Here is a 7,931-nt window from a genome sequence, read left to right as displayed (position 1 = left end):
TGATGAATATAAGCTTATTGATGAATTTTTGGTGTATTCTTGTAACATAGGTCTGCTACTGAGAAGAATGGTACTGTCTTTTGAAAGGGATAGCATTTTGCCTAATTGAGGTTCAAAGTTAAGGTTCTCTATCATCATAGTGATCCTGAATGCTCATCTATAAAATCCGTTCTTCACTCGTGGGCGGCACAGAAACAGGCAGTGGGCCCCTGGTTTAGAGCAGGCAACGTTGAGGCTGGAGAAGGAGCCCCACCCCCTCAAGGGGAGAAGAGCTGCCGAAGCTGCAATCCTGGGACGGGTGAAGTCCACCCAGGGGGGGTTCCCAGGAAGGCATTGCTGAGGAGGCTAAAGGTCAAGAATAGCAGTGCCAACCCCAGCGGGTGACCAGGGAGAGGGATCATTTGCATTAAGGCACAAAGTCAACAGGAGTGGCTGCCGAGCTCACAGAGCAGGACAAGGGGGCCACAGGGGCCGCCGCTCCATGGTAAGAAGAGGCCTGCTCAGATGGGCATCTGGAGAAGACCTGTCCAGCTCCAGGGTAGAAAAGGAACAGATGGGCTCAGGCCTGGGTGCTGCCCAAGGCCAGGTGAGTAGTTAGAACCTGGACGGAGGAGCAAAGGGCTGCAGAGGAGGGCCATGGGAGACAGGCCAGGGTCTAGGACAGGAGATTGGGGTTCCCCAGGCTCCCACTTTGGTGCTAGAGTGAGGGTGACACCAGCTTAGAGGGTCCCATGGGATACCTAGTCATGCAGGGCTGAAACTCAAAAGAGAGGACTGAGCCCAAAAGACCCATCTGGATCTTCAGCAAAGAGCTGACCAGTGAACCCTCAGGAAAGGCTGGATACAAATGGCTCCACCAAGAAGCAGGCCTGGGAAGGAGGCACAAAGTCCAGGAAGAGGACTGGGCAACGAAGAGCTGCCCTCAGAGAACGGGAAAACCAGGCACGGGACGTCAGAGAAGAAAACTCTGCTGGAGGAGGGAGCATCCAGAGAGGGGTCCAGGCCCTGCCAACATGAAGGTGCCCAGAGCTGCCTTCAAGGGAGGTGGGGACAGGGAGCCACTGGGGGTGGCAGGAAGATCAGATGGGAGGTGAGGACACAATCCAGGACAGGGAGGACAGACAAGTCTTCCCAGAGGCTTCCCAAGATCTGGGGCCAGAGTTGAGGGACAGTTGTCAGTGCTGAGGAGAAGCCAGGAGAGAAAGAAGAACGAAGGTGAAGTGTGAGCTGTGTTCGACATTAGCTCCGCATCTTATCCCAACGGAGACTAAGCAATTCCATAACTGGGTGTGGTCCCTAGGCCGCATGATGCAGTGCATTTGGCATGAAGCTTTTAGAACCAGCATACTGGTTCTAAATTAGTAGGCTATTTGTTTGTTTTAAATAGCATACTAATCCGCCCTTTGTATATTTGATGGAGTTAATTTTAAGACTTAAAAAGTGGGGGCCAGGCGTGGTGGCTCATGCCTGTAATCCCAGCACTTTGGGAGGCCGAGGCGGGTGGATCACGAGGTCAAGAGATCGAGACCATCCTGGTCAACATGGTGAAACCCCGTCTCTACTCAAAATACAAAAAATTAGCTGGGCACGGTGGCACGTGCCTGTAATCCCAGCTACTCAGGAGGCTGAGGCAGGAGAATTGCCTGAACCCAGGAGGCGGAGGTTTGGTGAGCCGAGATCGCGCCATTGCACTCCAGCCTGGGTAACGAGAGCGAAACTCCATCTCAAAAAAAAAAAAGTTAATTTTGGCCAGTGTGGTGGTTCACGCCTGTAACCCTAGCACTTTGGGAAGCCAAGGTAGGTGGATCACCTGAGGTCAGGGGTTTGAGACCAGCCTGGCCAACATAGCAAAACCCCACCTCTGCTAAAAATACAAAAATTAGCCAGGTGTGGTGGCTCATGCCTGTAATCCCAGCTATTAAGGAGGCTGAGGCAGTTGAATTGCTTGAACCCAGGAGGCAGAGGTTGCAGTGAGCCCAGATGACGCCACTGCACTCCAGCCTGGGTGACAGAGTATGAATCCGTCTAAAAAAAAAAAGTGAATTTTATAACTTAATATGCCTTCGCTTTTTGCTTTGGCTCCCAGGAAGCTCAGAGCTAGTCTGCAGGCCAAATTTATAACTACGTAGAACGAGATTTGCAGATCTGAATTATTCTCTCCCCTTAGAGGTATCATGCTTATTCTGTTGTTCACATCCCCTAACTGGATCTTTGTTGTTAAATATCTGCCTGTGGTGTTCCGTTGTTTTCCTTTGGCAGGCTGCTTGAGATGTTTGGTGAAATGAGGCAACGTGCCTGTGATTTTGTTTTCAGCCCCATCGCCAAGGCACCCTCTGAGGCTTGCAGTCTCCATGGGCACAGCCAGGTGAGTTGGGGAGGCGCTGTCTGATCCCCACTCTTGTTTCCTTGGCCCCTGCAGCTCTCCGAGCAGAGAGGCTGTTCTTCGATCACTGCTTGCTCATTGGTAAGCAAAAAGACGGAGAAGCCAGTGCGATTTCTGACTAATCTTGACTAAGTCAGATATAGGGGTTTTTCCCCCACCTCTGGGAAGATTGTCAAGTGAAACAATGTGGCTTTGAGCTTCTGACAGATGCTAATGAATTGTTGTTTACATTTTTGATTTACTGCCTAAACAAAGATAAGACATGCTCTTGAAAACACATTGAATGCACAATCCAAACACATCCATTAAATCTGTCACAATAAACATGACAGCTTTCTTCTAACCTAACTAACAACTGGCATGCCTCATTTGCATATTAATGAGAAAACCGGGATCAGCCGCACAAATTACTTATATCTCATGAAGGGGCCGCTCCTGATGACAGCGAGGCACTTGGGGCTGTGAATACACCTCGCTGATGCCCGTGCTGTTTCGGTGCCTTTTCCCTCTCTGTGCTTGGGCTCTGTGCTCCAGGTTGGATACGTCCGTCAAGCTGTGTGGGTACAGGAGTCCCCGACCGGGGTCAGCATGGGCCCAGAAACAGCCGGATTGGCCTCAAATCCTCTCAACACTCCAAGAACACTTAGTGAGCACCTCCTACGGCCTGGTCAACACTTTCCAATTGCGGTTGAGCTTGATCATAAAATTGCATTTCAATGAACCAAGAGAAAAACATGAGAATTTACTGGTACCAACTGGCTGTGACTTTTCACATGCGTGATCACATTTAAACCTCACAGGAAGCCTTAGAACAGGGCGCACAACAGTAAAGGCGCAGGGACCCCGACTCCCATTCCTCACCCACGGCAGACAGAGCTGGTCGATGCCAGAACTCCTTCCAGCTGAGCCTGGAATCAAACTCACAATCCTCAAGGCAAGACTTCAAGAGGCCCCACACAGGAGCCAGCATCCAAAGGGTCCATACAGGCAATGAAGCCCCACTGGTGTCCACCTTAGGACAGATACGATTGTTGACATAGAGAAATGAGGAAAAGACGCATTTGGAAAACACTGGGGACCTGCCAGGTCAGCAAGCAGGAAAGAGGCAAAGTTGAGTTTCCATCCTGGGTCTTCCAGCTACCAGCCCCGTTCCCTCCTCACTTCTGCGGCTTCCTAGAGCACCTCACAGCTCCACAACTGACACAGCTTCACCTGGGACCATGACAGGAATTAAGCCAATCTAACAAGATAACTCAAATTGAAGGGCCCAGAGAAGGAACGCCTCTAGGAAGAATCGGTCCAGGCTCCAACACCACAGCGATTTCTTCAGAGCCACCAATGCTGAAAGCCTGCAGGATGTCCCACCCTCAGACAGTCTTGGGTCTGCACCTCACTCTGAATGCCTCGGGCAATTCACTTTGCTTCCCTGAGTCTCGTCTATGAAAAGGAAATGACAGCTCTACCTGTCATTTCTACCATGAGCATAAAAGGGAGTTTGCTCTAAAGAACTTAGCACAGATCCTGCTCAACAAATGGTGGCTAAAAATGCCAAACCCTCAGCGCCAGTGGCTTTCCTGACTCTAGCCGGCTCCACCCAGCTGCTGCTTCCCTGCTACGGGCCAGAGTCAAGGGTGCAGCAGGTACTCTCAGAAAGTGCCAAGCCATTTAAAGAGAAGCTCTCCTTTCCGTTCCTTCCCTCTGCTCTTCCAGCCTCTTATCCCAGTGAGGCCTGTCCCTGAGCTGAACTGCTGAGTCAGGGTGGTACAGGCACCGCCCACAATCCAACAACCACAGATCAGGCAAGTCAGCCCTGCCCTGTCCCTCTAGAGGTCCCATCCTCATTCCACATTGCAGCATTCACGTCCCAGGCTTCGGCCCCCGGCCATTGAAAGGTCCCCTAGGTGTCGAAGGTGGTGTTCACGAGGCCAGGTGCTCAGAATCTGCTGACAAGAAGACCCCAGTTGTACAAGGTGGAGAAAGCCACAGGCACTCCATAAAAAAGGTATTCTCAGGGCCTGCTGACACCCGGCATGTTTATTACAGAGGCTTCAGTCCACACGACTTCACAAGAGAAAAAAGGCTCTATTCCTATAGAATGAAGACGCGCATGGAAATATTTCCAGGGCTGCAGCTCTTTCCTCTATTTATTTCCTTTTCTGTTGCTTTTTTTCTTTTCTTTCTTTCTTTCTTTTTTTTTGTCTTTCTCTTTTTAGAGACAGAATCTTGCTTTTGTTGCCCAGGCTGGAGTGCAGTGGCACGATCTGGCTCACTGCCACCTCAAACCCGCCTAAGCCTTTCCGAGCGTTAGGGTTACGAGCACGAGCCACCACGTCTGACCTGACTTTCTTTGACTACCATGTCTTGAGATTTTTTTTGGCAGTGGGGAGCGGAGTCTCACTCCTGTAGCCCAGGCCGGAGTGCAATGATGTAGTACCAGCTCACTGCAACCTCCACCTCCCGGGTTCAAGCGACTCTTTTGCCTCAGCCTCCTGAGTAGCTGGGATTACAGACGTGTGCCCCTGTGCCCTGCTAATTTTTATATTTTTAGTAGAGATAGGTTTTCACCATGTTGGCCAGGCTGGTCTCAAACTCCTAACCTCAGGTGATCCTCCTGCCTCGGCCTCCCAAAGTGCTGGGATTACAGGCTTGAGCCCCCACACGCGGCCCTTTAAAAATAAAACAGATTCTCACTCTGTCTTCCAGGCTGGAGTACAACGGCGTGATCTCGGCTTTCCACAACCTCCACCTCCCGGGATCAAGTGATTCCCCTGCCTCAGCCTCCTAAGTAGTAGGAATTACAGGTGTGCACCACCACACCCGGCTAACTTTTGTATTTTTAGTAGAGACACGGTTTTGTCATGTTGGCCAGGCTGGTCTCAATCTCCTGACCTCAAGTGATCCACCCGCCTGGGTCTCCCCAAAATGCTAGAAATACAGGTATGAGCCACTGTGCCTGGCCCAAGATCTTTGTGTTAGACTCATGCTGAGTGTCCCACATTGTAGGAAGCTCCTAAAATGACCCCCAGTGAAAGCCCCTCTCCTGGCTTTCACCCTCTTGATATCTCTCCCTTGAGTGTGGGCTGGACTTAACAGCTCACTTCTAATGAATAGGATATGATGGGGGTGATGAATGTCACTTCTGAGATGAAGTTCTAAAAAGACTATGGAGTCTGTCTTGGGCTCTCTCCCTCCGCTCACTCTAGGGGAAGCCAGCTGTCATGTCAGGAGGTACCCGGAGCCTCTGTATGGCTGGGAGCTAGAAGCAGCCTCAACCCAGAGTCAGTAGGAGTCGGAGGGCCTCATTCCACCAGCTCACAGGGAACTGAAGCCCACCCACAATTACGTAAGTGAGCTTGCACCGCAGTCAGGCTGGGGATTCCCTCTCGGCCAAGTGTTCAGATGAAACTGCAGCCCCAGCCACAGCTTGACTGCGTGTTGTTGGCGACCTGGGGGCAGAGGCACCAGCTCAGCTATACCTGGATTCCTGACTCAGAGACCATCTGATAATAAATGTTTACTAGTTTTCAACTGCTAAACGTGAGGGCAATTTGTTATACCGTAATAAATAATACATGTGAAGTGGAACCGTATAAAATTGTTATTTATTACGTTTTTAAAAGTTAAATGTCAGCAATTTCTTATGAGTCAAACCAACTGCTCTACCCTATGCTTATTATAGAACATCCTGCAAGCTCCTTGTTCTTTAATCTCGCTCCAAAAATGTGGAAATAGGCTCTCAAAGGTTAACAAATCCAGCATGCCTCTTCTGCACCAGGAGCAGTACTAGGCACATGGAAGAAATGAACAGGACACAGTTATTGCATTAAGAAAATAGAGGGGCTCCATTCCAGGCTTCAAACAGAGAGAAAGCCTGAGCTACCCACTGCCGAGTCAGTCTGGGGATTCCTGCAATGCCTGGACGACTGAAGGGTAGAGCGTGAAACACACAGACATTTGACGGTAATTATCTCGAAAAGATCAGACCAGTGACATTTCTGCAAGGAGACCAATTCTGCCACAATTCCTTCCATCTATTAGTCACCATCTCACAGTTATTTTGCCTCTTCTAATCAGCAGCAAGGCATTTGAAGCCCTTTCTTGAATACATTTATCATCTCCGATACTATGTGGAGAGAATCAATTTTATTTACCCTTGCTAAGCCTACCAGGATCTCATTTGTAATTAGAGAAGTACGTGTGAGAGAAAGGATTTGTCGTTGCTAAATTAGGTCAGCTGTTCCCATCCTTGGCGTGTCTGGTGTGTTTATAACATGCCCTCCCTGGCTGGCGGTAGGCAGACTCAGGGTGCCCAACAACGTCCTTCCCTAAATCAATGCTCATCGTGATTTTTCCTATCTAAGTTGCTTCAGGAGTTGTCCCAGCTGTCCCCAGCCTGTCCAAGGAGTTGCCTGCTGGAGGGAGATTGTTCCCAGTCCACTAGAGCTGAACCTGAAATTGATTTTACCTAACTCTAGTAAGACCTGCAGGCAAGGAAGAACCAGGAAATGGTGGCCAAAGAAAGACACTGTGGCTCCTCAAAAGTGGCAAAGCATTGAGAAGCCATGCCCATTGTAATTCTCCATCTGTGTCCAAATGGGCACTTCCTGGGGAACCAAGAGGGCACCTTTGATCAGCAGAAGGGTATCTTAGGAAGCACACCTACTACCCATTCCTCACCCAACCCTTGGTGGTTCCAGGCTTCACCCTGAATGGACATCTCTCCTTCTCCTGATGGCAAACTCAAGGGCTCTGAAGAGGTGATATGTTTCCAGGTCAGTAATGACCCACAATATAACTCAATCTGTTACAACTCCCCTCCTTCCAATCCTTTTAACTTCCCAGCACAGAGCAGACAGCTGTGCTCAGGAACCCCATCTCCCATGGGTCTTTATTTGGGGAATATGATAAGAAGGAAAAAATGGGAAACACACCCTTAGGTGTCACAAGGGAGAGGATGATCCTGCAGCAGTTTTCCCCCCTTTTCCCGTTAAAGTCCTACCTGACAGCCTACCCCATGGAGAAGCCTCATAGGAATTAAGATATTCCAGATATTCGTAGGCAAATGAAATATTGAAGAATGGCTTCCTCCGTCGATAATGGTGGTACATTTGAAAAATAGACCAGAATGCCACGTTTAAAAGCCTAAAGTCATAAAAGGTATTATGAATGGATGGATGGGGAACCTCTACAAGCAGACTTCATTGATGTCACTGTAAACGATGAATGCTGTCACTCTTTTTTATATATAACAAGAAGATATGCTGCTGCATCCAGAACTCATTGTAGAAGCTGTCAGCCTTGCTGAAATGGCATTGCATAAGCTATTTATAATGATATGAGGGAAAATACAAGGTTAAGAGATCTTTATCTGCTATCTATGGAAATGTGCTTCCACACGAAGGCGGTACATGAAATAACCTTCCGGATAGCCCATGACATTGGGGGAACTGTAAAGTGAGATTAACCAGCAGAGACAGGTCTGCATTCAAATTATGTCTGTGCTCACCCCTGATGCCTTGGCCTCATGAACACACAGGTGTCTTTCTAG

The 7,931-nt window shown here is 49.2% G+C and overlaps 1 long non-coding RNA gene across 1 annotated transcript; it reads left to right on the top strand.

Annotated features, from left to right (window-relative positions):
* The first annotated feature begins 394 nt into the window (after window positions 1–394).
* Window positions 395–5,936, top strand: LOC128929210 (uncharacterized). Its single transcript, XR_008475273.2, has 3 exons — window positions 395–586; window positions 2,260–2,365; window positions 5,087–5,936. It is a non-coding gene; the product is annotated as an uncharacterized LOC128929210 (long non-coding RNA).
* Window positions 5,937–7,931: the final 1,995 nt, after the last annotated feature.

The sequence above is a fragment of the Callithrix jacchus genome, chromosome 12, assembly GCF_049354715.1.
Source record: "Callithrix jacchus isolate 240 chromosome 12, calJac240_pri, whole genome shotgun sequence".
Lineage (NCBI taxonomy): Eukaryota > Metazoa > Chordata > Mammalia > Primates > Cebidae > Callithrix > Callithrix jacchus.
The sequence above is the reverse complement of the archived record's forward strand: the minus strand, read 5'-3'. Positions and strand labels throughout refer to the sequence as shown.